The following is a 13,896-nucleotide window of genomic DNA, read 5'->3' as shown; positions in this document are numbered from 1 at the left end:
AGGGATCAAATACTGGCTGTTTCTTACTAGCAGGGAGACTGGGCAGATTGCTCAACCTCTCTGTGCCTCATAAGTTCATTTTGAGGAGTATTCGAGTTAATAGGTTTTAATTCCTATTAAATTTAGTTGTATTTGTAGCTATATTTGAACACCTGGCATATCCTAATTCAACTGGCTGTTTATCATCAGCATCACCATTAAGTTGTTATTGTTGGTAAGATTTCATTTGAATAAAAGATTCTGTAGCTCATAGCAAGATTGAAAACAGTGCCCTAAACCTATATTTCTGGCAAGCTTGGATAGTTATTTCCTTTTCCTTCTTTCAGTACTTTTCATTAACTGGTGTGGCACCTTTCTTGCTAATCTTTCTTGTAACAGAGAGCATAAGCCCCGAGCTCAGGGACTCATGCAGAGATACCTTCCAGCAAGAATCTAACTTCCCTTTTGTTTCAGGGTTAACAGGATTAACTCTCTGACTGTGGCAAGTGATACTGGTTTTCTAGTGTGGTAGAGATAGAATGTTTCCATTTAAACCAAAGTAATTTAAGGACAAACTGAGCAGGCATAAAGAAAACAGGTAGCAGATGATGATACAGGAGATGTATGGATATAACTAAAACCTGAAGATGACTGAAGTTGGGGAACTGCTTACTGTGAGCTCAGTCTGTCCCTATGAAGTCCAGAGACTTCAGTGTGTCCTGATCTTGCTTCTGGTCTGCAGTGTAGCTTGGGACAGGTCATATGACCTCTCTGAGTACATTTTCCATGTTTTGTTGGGACACTGGCTCATTGAGGCCTGTCTCTAAGGTAACCTGTGAAAGTGTCTGTCCCTCAATAAGTACTCTGAGTTGTCCAGTGGGAAACTTTTAGCTTTGAAATTGCCATTCACTCATTATCCTCCTGATTGGCAAAGTGAAAATAATGGGGAAACATAGTCAAGTAGTTAGACACAACATTACCTAAGTAGAATCATCAAATGTTTATTTCACAGATCCTAAAGCAATGATTGCCAGTAGTGTCTTGAGGAGGTGCCTTGAGACTGTAGTAGGAAGAGTCTGGGAGGCTTAATTGTAGGACTTTAGGACATTTCATTGTTTTGTAGGATTTATTGGGAGAGTTGGAGGTATGAGAAGGGGTGGGAGGATAGTCTGCTTCCATCCCCCAAATTTTAAAGTTCAGATTTAAATATTGAATCTTAAATTTTGTGTATAGCTTTGTTACTGATCTTATAAACAACCTTTCTGCTCCCTTCTTTAATCCAATATTTGACGTGTAAGGAACATCCCAGTTAAACATTTTCTTCCTTTCATAATGTGGAAAGTCTGAGTTTAGGATTCTTTTTCTGATCATATTTTGTAGCTGTTGCAGTTCCTGTCTTTGTAATGTGATAATCAAGGGGACGAAAATAGCACTTCCTCTCTGCCTTCCTCCTTTATGAACTATAATGACAGTTTCTGGGAATGTGGCATTGTGACTGACCTTGTGATCATGCATATTTATTTATTAATGTTTTCCCAGTTGAACAGTGCACATGCCACCTTCCAACTAAGAAGGGTAGAGAGAGGCTGTGTGGGATTCAGAAGTAATGCATTACATCTGGAGTGGCAGTGTCTAAATTCTTGTCTCAAGCTCTTGTTTACTAGTTGTATTATCTTGGAAAAGTCAGTTTTTCTCTATATATTCTTCTTGTGAATAAAGCAAAATGAGTAGGTAATGTATTATTTTAGTTGCCTCCAAGGTGAAGGATTTAATGATTTCCTTTGTATCTTTTGGTTCAGACCTTCATAGAGTTTGGCAACGGGTCTTTCCCTGTAACCTTTGCTAAGTTAATGGGATGCCATAAAAAATGACATGTATGACAGGTATTTATGATGTCAGTGTGATGTACTGTGACTGAAAAACACAAGTTTCAGTTCTGATATATCCAGGAGCTCTTGAAATGTACACCAAGAGTTCACACATTGACTGGGCATCCTAATGACCCAAAGAAACATAGCTAAACTAATTGCCCCTTGTGAGGACAACAAGGTGGCACCATCTTGAAGCAGAGAGCCAGTCCTTACCAGATGCTGAGTCTGCTGGTGTCTTGCTGGTGGAGTTTCTGGCTTCCAGAACTCTCAGAAATAAATTTCTGTTATTATTAGTGTTTTCTAATAAATTACCTGGTCTAAGATATTTTGTTAAAGCATCCTCAGGCAGGAATTTTTTATGTTTGAAGGAAGTCCTTGGATTCCTACAGTTTCCCCATAGGCTTTCAAGTTCCTCTGTCACTTCTTAGTCATAGGATCTTAAGCAAGGTTTTTCAACTCTCAGCACTTGATTCCTCATCTCTACAGTAGGATAATCCTTCAGGTTGCTGTAAGAATGTAATGGGATATTGACTGTCCATTCTTGTCTCAGTGGGTACCACGTAGTGCATGTTATTGTGACTGTAACTTTGGGTTGAGGAGCCCTGAGTGTATTGAAAAGAAACAACCAAACATCTTTTGGGTAGCCCTAATCACAGATAAAAAGTTGAAAGACCTTTCTTTATTTTTCTTATTCTCTCTAATATTTGCAGCCCTGTCTTTATTCTGGCCATATCATTAGATTTGGTATATAATTGAACATGTTTTATTTAACACATTAGTTAAATGGTGATCATTGTGATTTGGGTTTCAGTTGAGTCCTTGAGGCAATATTTGCTGATATAAAAATATTAGGTAATTTTAAAGAATTATCAGAAAGATTAAAATATTAATATGTTCCTCCATTTCAAATTTCTATCTCCCTAATTATAATTATCCATCTTTCCTTTTAAGTTACTTGTAATTTTAAATAAATGATAGCACAAGTTTCATAGAAATCTTTTTTTTTTTTTTTCAACTTGATTGGATGTTTTTAGGTCAGTAACTTTATCATTCTTTGAAGATTTATGTGAATGTCTAAAACTGATACCAGAAAGATAATTGCCAACCAATTCAAATGTAACATTCAGAGATTATAGTCTTTCTCCCAGTAAAGTGATTGGACAAGGATTAATATTTGAATTTAAATCAGATTAAAATATATTATATTTAGTGGCACAACTATTAAAATACTTCTTAGCAATAATTAATGATATAATTAAAATTCTAACTTTTTTTTCTCTCTAGTTAGTCATTTTTGCCACTTGTTTTGACCTCTTTGAGGTTTAATTGTGACACTTAAATCTTGAGGTTTTTTTCCCAAAAATATTTTCGTCACCACCTACTTGCCACATTAACATTGCTATTATTCTTCCTCATCATCTACCCCTTTTTTCCTTCAGTGGGCAGGTTTTCTTCTTGAATCTTATACAAAAATAAAATTAAAATAAATGGGAAGTTTAAAGTTGTTATTTTTTCTCTATTTACAAACAACACAACAGTGAGAAAAATACTTGGGTAAATATTTCTAAATGTAAAAAGTTTATTTAAAATGGTTTAAAATATGAACTGGGTGGTACATAAAAACTTTGAGATCTTGTGTGGGAGAAATTCATAGCTGAATTGTTATCCTATGAAGCTTTTTACACTGAGGTACCAAAGGAACCTCCAAGGGATTGAGTTTTTGTGAGAGAGATGTTATCACATACCTTCTTAATAGATCACACAAAGTTACTCCCCTATATATTTCCTCCCCAGATAGAATCCTGTTTTGGGTGGGCATCTACCCCTTTCCCATGTCATCAAAAGAAGGTGACTCCTCCCCCATGACTGAAAAGACCAATAGTCAGCAAGTTAAGATCCCACAGTATCTCTGGAAGTTTCCACAATGATCCCTGTATTCATATTCCTCACTGTGGCCATGCTACTGTTTGATTCAGGCCTTTTGTTATCCTTGCCATGGACTTGTTTGTGCTCACAAGGCAGATTCCTATATATTCCTGTAAACACAGACTGTACATTCCAGAAACCCTGATGCATTTCTTTGGTACCACCTTGATGTCTCTGCCTTATTACTGGCAGCCAGTTATTCCAATCTATACAGCACTCCATCATCTGCTCTACTCAGTGTTTTTGTTTTCTTTTTTTCCCCCTCTTTCCCCTAAGAGGCATCACCTTGTCAGAATGTATACTCGGTTTCAGCAAAAATCAATTTTACATATTGATCAGAACTTGTCAGCACATCCTTTGAAGGTTTACCACATACCAGTTAGTTCTGCCATTGTAGCTGGGAACCTCTGACCAATCCAGGGGGAAGGTGATAGGTGAGTAGATGGGTAAATAAGTAATGAATGAACTGATTTTGAAAAGCCAGAGACTGTAGTAAGCTCAAGAGTGACTGCCAAATAGGTCTATATCCTAATTCCTGGAAACCATTAATATTACCTTATATGGCAAAAGGATTTTGCAAATGTGATTAACTGAAGGATTTTGAGTCTGGGAGATTATTATAGCTTACTTGGGTAGACTCAGTGTAATTGGAAAGTTCTTCATAAAAGGGAGGCAGAAGTCACTGAGAGTGTACTATGTGACAGCAGAGATTGGAGTAAGGGATTAGGGAATGGGTGTGGGTCCATAAACCAAGGACTACAGGCAACCAGTAGAAGCAGCAAAAGAAGTGGATTCTCCTCACTGAGTCTCTTAAAGGAACCATCTGGACCAACAACTTGACTAAAGCCCAGTGAAACTGACTTGGCACTTTTAACTTCCAGAACTGTAAGATAATGAATTTGTATTACTTTTAAGTCACTAAATTAATGACAAATCATTATAGCAGCAATAAGAAACTAAAAAGAGATTCAGAATCTTCTAAAATGTGAGTATTGCACTATAGTTTTGTTGGCTTGAGTCCAAAGCTCTCTGCATCCCATCATATGGTTAGGATGCCAACAATTGTGATCTTGACCTTTCCAATAACATTTATTTGTTGTGACAATGCCCAAAGGACCGGGAACTGGGAAAGAATTTGGTTGACCTATTTCTGTTTTCTTAATTTTTAATTATTTTCTTCCAACAAATGGATTCTTTCTATGAAGGAATATTTTTTCCACTTCCAGATACATTTTTCTGCAAATTTACTCATCCTTTCTTTTCTCTGATTTCTGTTTTCAGTTGAGTCAATGCTGTTTCTTTAAGAGAAGATAAATAAGTCTGTCTGAGTTTGACTTTGACTTGCCTTTTGCTGATTCTTTAAACTTACAAGGTAAAAGACAGGCACTGCTTGCTTCATATTGTGATTTTTTAAAAATTCCTCAACCTACTTATGTTCCAGAAAGGTCCTACACTGCTTATTGCTGTGGTGAACTATGATATTTGTTGAGCTTGGTTTAGGTACCTAGATGGAAGCTTAGACTTGTTACTGCCAGCACTAGTATTCTGCAATGTCTGTGCTAACAATCTCTCCTACTCCTTAACTGTCACATTAGCACACCAATTCAGTGATTGAGAAAAATAACATTTTAACATTAATGACATTTTTGTGAGATTCCACCTAACACAAATTACAGATTTGTGCAGTTTCCAATAGGTAACTGTTGTAATATTTCATGAAATCTGAGGGTACATAGTAAGCAGTAGAAAAATATATCCAGCAACAGACGAATTCTAACAGACTATTTGGTAAAAGGATTGCTTCATTTTGATATTTGCTTCTTTGCTCATTTATCAGTTACAAAGATTACAAATGTCAGTCCCAGGATAAATGGAATCCTTGGGAGAGCTTAGTTATAGCTGCATTTGTTATAGGGATTGATTTTCAAAAGTCCTTAATTAGATTTTGTTTTGTGGGTCTGCATACATACCTATAAGGAAAAAAGGAATGTAAATTGGCACAAGTATTTGATTTTTAAAAAAATATAATATTGAATAAGAAATGGAATCTAAAAATACGAGACTGTATATTATCCACTTAAAACTGACACATTTCTGGGTCAACAATATAGTTTGCCCTGAAATTTATTATCATTAGATTTCTGTAGAGCTATGGTTTATAAATTTTATTATGAATAAAAATCATTTGGAGTTGCTTAATAAAATATTCATTTGTGGATCTCTTACCCTAGAGATTTTGTTTTAATTTCTTAAGAAAGGATCTCAGGTTGGGCATGGTGGTGCATGTCTATAATTCCAGTTACTTGAGAGGATTAGGCAAGAGGGTCCTAAGTTTCAGGCGAGTCTCTGCAATTTAGTGAGACCCTGTATCAAAATAAAAAATAAGAGGAGTTTGGGATGTAATTCAGTGATAGAGTGCCTCTGGGTTTAATCCCTTATTAAAAAAAAAAAAAAAGAAAGAAAAAGAAAGGGGGGATCTGAATCTCTCTATTGAGCAAGTTTTATAGAAAACTCAAAACTCCTTAGGCCACAATTGAAGAAACATCACTACATATTTTCATTGGTGATAAAATATTGAGGTATACTATGAAATTCTTTTTAAGAAATTTCTTAGTCTTTTTAAGTGTTTTCGAAAAAGAGTTGTTGGAAGCATGGTTTGCCATATGTAAAAGGTACTGTGATAAGTTACAGAACACTTTGGGAAAAGGCTTAACCAGTTTTGAGTAGGCCTATCACAATTGTGAAATTCTCAAATTTTTAAGTGATGCAAATGGCATCCTGTAGATGTGGCCGTAATGCATTTAGCTCAATGACAATGAAACTAGCAGACATTTCCATAAGACATACTGACTGAGAAATAGCACATGCTGCCAGTGGTTTGATCTGCATACACTTAGGATTTAATAGTTTGTATTTTTTGCTTATTCGCTTGTCCTAAATGCTTAATGAATAGGCTCTAAGGCTTTAATTTTCAACCAATCCTAAGTTTATTACTAAAGTTTATCAAGCAATAAACACACTATTACACTTAGACTGTCATGTTTTTATAAAGCAGTTTATAAAAGGTGACATCTGGCAAAGAGGCAGATCTATAAAAATCATGCTGGTGAATGTAGTGTCATTTTTTCTGCCATACACCCAGAAAGAGTAATATTATTTTGACACACACATACATCCCACTGTCAAGTTTCTATTTTTATAGTTAGCTTACTGCACATATCCTTAAGCTATACAAAACCTTTGGGCTAATGCAAAAAGTGACATTTCTGCATATTTATTACAATGCTATTTTAGAGGTTGACTTTGCCTGATAGGATTTTTCCAAGAACAATGTCATGTTCATGACAGTAGACATTGTTGAGAACAATAATGTTGTGCGGTTAGTCAGGGAAGGTCAATGTGGAAGGACAAATCATAAATAGCTTAATGTGGCATGATTATTTCTCACTATCTGCTAGATATAGGAGGAGAAAGAGCTCTAACTTAACCCTGGTGAGAAATGTCATAAGTAGTCAGAATCTGCACTAACACTCTACTATACATACATATGCCCTACCCAGATAGCCAGCAACTTTCTGTTGAGGTTTATACTCAAGAGAAATGAGTATGTTTATTTACCGGAAGAATGTACAAGAATGTTCATAACAGCTTTATTCATGACATTCCCAAAACTGGAAGCAACCCAAATGTCCATCAACAGCAGAATGGATAGTTTGTGGTATACTTGTAAAATGTAATGCTTTACAGCAATCAAAACATAAGCAACTTTCAGAAGCTCACAGACAGCATATTGGATGAAAGAATATAGACTTTGAAGCATATGTTCTATATGATTTCTTGCACATAGATTCAAGAAGAGATCAAACTAATCTATGAAGTTAGGATTATGGTTACCTGTGTGTGCAGTGAGGGAGGGGAGGAATTTACTGAAGGCAGTGTCTGGGAACAGGTAGAGGGAGTTCTCTGGGATGATGGAAACATTATGTATTGTGATCTAGGTGGTGGTTGCATGTGTGTCTACATATACAAAAATGCAACCACCTAAGATTTAGCCCCCTTTCATGTATGTTCTGGCTAATACGACAACTCCAAAATTAATAGCTGAAAACCATTTGTTATTACTGTATTTTTACAATGTCATAGACCAGGGATTGTCATAGGTACTTCAGATTAAATAGCTTACCACAGTTCCATAGTGTCTGGAGTCTCAGCTGCAATGCCTTGTGTCTGGAGTTTGGGTAGACCTCACTCTCTGCCTCTTCACTTGGCTGTCTTGAGCTTTTTCATAACATTATGACCTCAGGGTGGTAAGATTTCTGACCTCAGAGCAATTCAGGCTTTTAAAGATAGTATTTTAAGAGAGTAAGTAGAAAGTAGAAACTTTACTTCCTTAAGTGCTGGACACAGTGAGTTCAGCTGAACAGTACTGATGAAAATATTCCCTGGGCCCATCATACTCCAGTACAGCAATGTTAAATGGAGGGAATGTTAAAGATTCTGTGACTATCTTTATTTGGCCACACAGCATGTATGTTATATCTTACATCACATTTAAAAAGTTTTAGGTCAGATCAGTCTCATTATTCTCTAAACTTAACTAAATTTCTATTCGAGGTTATTATAAAATTTGACCAATTTGGAAAAACATAAACAGCAAAGGAAAGTCTCCATTTGAAATCCCAGTTTCTGTAAGATATCTCATACTTCTTCTTCATTTTCTTTTGAGGTTGAAAGTTCTATGGCTTTTTCTTATTTTATTTGATGTTTCTGGGCTTTGAGTTTTATTTTATCCAGGCTTGGGTGAACTTAGACTTTTATTTAATCATTCACGGCCTAGAGTTAACTGTCAGATTGAAGTCAGATAAGGCTTCTGATACCAGTGAAATCCTTTACTCCTTTTGATTTATGGGTAATGAATTTGCCCTCTATAGTCAACGTGTGATTTTTTTTAAAAAGAAACTTATATCTCTTATTAATCATCTATCAGAAATATGTTGCCCAACAGGCCTCTTTGTGAAGCTCCTTATTAAGAGACAAGAGCAGGACAGCTGCTTTTATGCAGCAAGACTTTGTATGAGATTGACTAGAAATGTTTATTCAAGCTAAATAAAGCCAGTGTGAAAGTGAGCCTTTTAAACTATTCGGCTTTATTTGAACGTGACACTGATGTAGACAGCTTGGGAAAGCAGTGTGTGCACATAGAAAGCTGCATTATCAAACATATCAAAAGGTTTCAACACCAGTGCACCAAATACCTCTAGCACAGATAATTACTGTACCCTCGCCTGGCATAATTTGGGCCAAGAGTGGCACGTAAGCCTGATCTTTAAACAAGATCTCGTACATCTCATTTGAAGAAGTTTGTGAGACCATAGCTCAATTTTGTGCCAGGAACTTCAAAGTTCATTTTACAGAGTCAAGATTAGAAAGATCTAACCTCATGGTCTCAGATTTTCTTTTTAATTAATTGCAAAATGCTATCCTTGTGCTGCTCCCAGGAACTCAGAAAGGATTTATGCAGTAATTCCATATCACCATATTTTCAAGACTCTGCTTTCATTTGTCACTTAAAGAGCTTTGCGGTATATAAAGCCGTCAACCCGGCACCACAGTACTATCGCTTTGTCAAAAGAGAGTTGTTTGCACTTTGCGTGACAACCTATTTGTATAAAGTGCCAGGGTTTGAACTAAATATACCATATGCGGTCTAAGTTGGATGTGATGAAACTTTGTTTTTAGCTGTCATCGTTAGCCTGCTCACTTTGCTTCCCCACTGGCCTTGGAACTCAGCCCCCATATTCTGCTAATGTGACTGTTTTGAACAGATTCCTTTAGTGTAGACAATATAAATGTTTGTGCCACTTCAGAAGCACATAATTTTAAGGAGCTGGATTTTGACACATTCATTTCTTCTACTGATTCTTGGCTCCTGAATATTGTAGTGTTTACAAAAACATATATCAAGGAAGGTTCTAATGTTCATGTCTGTCTATATATATAGGTAATAATTGAAGCATGTATGTATGTGTGTGAATGGTACACATGTGTGAGTCAATGACTGTGGTAGGAGCCTGATCTCAGGAATTGGCTGGATTCTAATCCATGTCCCTTCACTCTCAAATAATATGATCTCAGGGAAAACAAACTTGTCAGTCTATTTCTTCACCTGTAATTCAGGAGAAACCACACCTACCTGCACTGAGTTTTTAATGACCCATGTCCTATATGAACACCAGTAAACTGCAGAGTTCTTATTACTATCAAAATTAGCACATTTTCTCTGCAGTGAGTTGAACTGGATTTCTCTGTGAAAGATTTTGTCTTAGTTTTAAACAATATTGACCTGGGTGGATTGGAACATGTCTGTGATCCCAATGACTCAGAAGGCTAAGGCAGGAAGACCGCAAATCCAAGGCCAGCCTCAGAAATTTTGGCCCTATGCAACTAAGTAAGACCCTGTCTCAAAAATAAAAAGGGCTGAGGATGTAATTTGGTGGTAAAGCGCCCCTGGGTTAAATCCCTAGATCCCAAAAAACATTATCAAGAATTATTCAGGGCTGGGGAGATAGCTCAGTTGGTAGAGTGTTTGCTTGGTAAGCACAAGGCCCTGGGTTCAATCCCCAGCACTGCAAAAAAAAAAGAATTATTCATATTCAAGTTGTTAGCAAAGCACACACCTATGTATATATACATATGTATATATGCACACACACATATATATACACTTATACATGCATATATATGTATGTTTATACACACATATATATTGAATATCATTTTCATGTAGCTGATCTTGAGCGTACGGCCTACCCTCACTCAGATGCAGAGTTTTTATCATTTTGGTCAAAGGTGATCAACAGGCTGGCACTAGTGCTTTAGATTTCACCTCAAAATGCAGAATCTCAGGTCTCATCCAGACTTATTCAATCAGAAGCTTCCCTTCAATCTTTGTTTTTACACTGAAGTGTACATTTCTGGTAGAATGATCATAGATTTTTGAGTTGATTCTGATGAACTTTTTAAAAGACTCTTAAACTTGCTCTTTGGTAAGAAATACATTTCTTTTAAGTACCCAATGTGGGGAGCATGCATTTTCATAAGCACATAAAACAAATTTCACTAAAAAAATTTTGTGCCCTTGCAAAGTAGTCTGAGTTTTTTAAAGAAATTGTATTTCAATTTAGAACCTGTTGGTCATGGCCTAGTAAATATATTTTATTATACAGTTTATGTAAAGAATTGCTGAACTGTGTGACCTTGGGCAAGACATTTTTAATTCTTAAGGAAACCTAGATTTTCCTTGAGTGCATGAATGAGTGTGTTGTATTGGTTGATTTCAAATGTCTGTTATTGTTTTTATTTTAAGTTTATTTTTATTGTAAACAAATGGGATACATCTTGTTCCTCTGTTTGTACATGAAGTAGAATGTCTGTTATCTTGAACAACCTGCGATGCTCTATGAAATGTGAAAATCCACCCCTGGGCCACACGTAAGAAAAGGCATGTTTATTGGTTATCCTGTGTTTTAAGGAGAATGCCTGAAGGAGCACATCTAAACAATGGTTCACAAACCCCAGTTTCTGCATAATAAAAGCTTACACCTCAGAGTGGTAGACAACATGGAGTGAGCAATTCTGTGCGGGTTCTAAACATGTGTCATTATTTAAAACAAGCAAAACACAACTGTAAGCTTCTTAAAATGTGCATGGTTTGTTAGTATATAACTAAAACATAATGAGCTAAATCCTTTCCCTGCCTAATACACAGTAAGAATATTAAATAGCCTTATGTGTGTGGTGGGGTGGATATTAATTACACAGTAAAGAAAACAGACATCTTGACCAGTGATCAAATTACACCACCAGCTATAGGAAAATGGACACTTGTGTGCCTCCTGATGTGGTACTGTGAGAAGGAAGCACCATAACCAATATGGTACTCATGTGGTGAGGAATACATAACATGAGCTCATTTGGGGGACACATCGAGAAACCCCAGCCGAGGTATAATTCTATTAAAAAAAAAAAGAGCATGTTTTGGGAATGAGGATACATTGTTTAAAAAGAAAAAACAAGTCAAAACATAAGGTTGGAGATTAAAGGAGGCTAAAGACACATGAACACTAAATGAGACCTTATGTTCTATTTTATATTGGGGACAGAGAGATGCCATAGGGACACCATTGGATTTATTGACAAAATAGAGAAACAGAAGATGGTGGATTAGATTAAATTTCATCATTGTTAACATTTAGTGAAGTTGGTAAGTATTGTGGAGATAAGAGAGAATATACTTTGCTCTTCAGTATGCACCTAATGAACCTGATTTCCAAATGCGACAGGAAAAACTAGTGTGTGCATAGAAAAAGCAAGCAAGAGGGTATATAAATGATCAGCAGATAGGGAGAAAGACCAGCAATTGATGACTCTGGGGTGTACACAGGTATTCCTTATATTCTCATTCTTAGTACATAGATAAATTTGAAATTAATTTCAAAGTAAAAATTTTAAAAAGTAAGTTCTTTGTTTTCTTTCTCTCCTATAATCAGTATCCTGGTGTGTTTCAAGGGCACCTGGAATATTGTATCTTGTGGATGGTGTTCATTAAGGGTAAGTTAGATGGAACTGCAGTCTGCAGAATTGTCTCATTTTGCTGCTGTTTGTTGCCCCAAAAGGAGAGGCCTGCAGTTTTCACCTACAACCCTGGTCCTCCACATATTTTGGTCTGTTCCTCTTCTCTTGGTGCCAACCCTTGGGCCAAGGTTTGTGGTTATGGTGATTGGACAGGCTTCTTTGGTTCTGTTAGTCTTTCTCACTTGACCTTTGACTTACTTAACCTTTACCCAGTTCTATTCATGCTTCTTGCCCAATAAAACAAATGCATTTCAGCACCAAGTTCCTTGGAGAGTAGCATTCCCTTCTCATCTTGAAGAATACACAGTATTCTCTGAAAACCCCTGTAGAAGAGACATTCAGAGAGCAACAGATGCTTAGATATACAGGGGATTGAGAACCTTCAAATCACAGGTCATGAGCTCCATAGATGTCCTAAATCCACACAATATCATTTTTTCCCCCTTCTTTTTTTTTTTTTTTCCCCTCTTTGCTGTGGTCTCCCTTTCCCATAGCAGGGCATTGTTGGAGGTTTAGATACAGTTTGCTTTTGTGTGCCTGCCCTGCCCACATGATTGGATTCCAGAGCAGTAGTCCCTCAAAAATTATCAATTATCCTATAAAGATGTGTCCTTGTCCTCAAGGAGTTGCAATCTTGTTGATGAAATGAGACACTTGATTGTGAAACCAAACAAAAGTGTACGTGATTAAATACATTGAAAAAATTACAGTAAGTCATATGTGCTAGGAAGCTGGGGGACCAGGAGACCATTGTGACTGTGGCAACTTGTGCTAAGGCAAGACACTTGGAGAATGGGAAGAGCATGTCTCCCAGGGTCTGTAGAAGTCAGTTGGTGGCTCTGTAGTGAAATAAAGAACAGACAGGAAAGGAAGCCAGCAATGAGGGGTGGATCTCAGATGCCTGAAAAATGAGACCTCAGGTCTGAGGAGGATGGAGGCATTGCTCAAACTCTCAGTGTGAATTTTCACAAAAGCTTCAATTTAGATGCTGTCTGATATTTCCAATATAGGAGACTTGCTGAGATGCTCTAGTGGGAATACTAAAAGTCCTCTATCATACTACTTATCACCTCCCTTGTACTTTGACTTTAAAAAATTAGTCTATCATAACTGTTCTAATGAGTCTGCATTTTAAAGCATTCAAACTTTCTTATGTTAAAATAGACCATTTATTTTGGACCACTTGTCTCAATATATTTTAAAAACTTACTGAGAGACCCCAAAGTGGAAATGGAGCCAGATGTAGTGTACACACCTGTAATCTCAGCAACTTAGGAGACTGAGGCAGGAGGGCTGCAACTTCAGCTGCTTAAAATAAAAAAGGAGAAGGGCTGGGAATGTAGCTCAGTGATACAGCATCCCTGGGTTAAATCCAGTACCACACACAAAAAAGTGGAAGTGGAAGTCTCTCCTATCTATCCAGAGGTTCTGTCCAAAATCTTCTTACAAAACTTTTCATATACCCGGTGAGGTTGATTTCCCTTCT

At 36.7% G+C, this 13,896-nt stretch overlaps 1 protein-coding gene and 1 non-coding gene across 2 annotated transcripts in view; both read left to right on the top strand.

Annotated features, from left to right (window-relative positions):
* The window catches only part of Fhit (fragile histidine triad diadenosine triphosphatase), a 1,508,571-nt gene that overhangs the window by 914,750 nt on the left and 579,925 nt on the right, over positions 1-13,896 (top strand). The gene's annotated exons all lie outside the window — the stretch shown is intronic.
* Positions 10,335-10,410, top strand: Trnat-ggu (transfer RNA threonine (anticodon GGU)). The gene has a single exon. It is a non-coding gene; the product is annotated as a tRNA-Thr (tRNA).

Source organism: Sciurus carolinensis, chromosome 17, assembly GCF_902686445.1.
Source record: "Sciurus carolinensis chromosome 17, mSciCar1.2, whole genome shotgun sequence".
NCBI lineage: Eukaryota > Metazoa > Chordata > Mammalia > Rodentia > Sciuridae > Sciurus > Sciurus carolinensis.
Note: the sequence above shows the minus strand (reverse complement) of the source record. Positions and strands in the feature narration are given on the sequence as shown.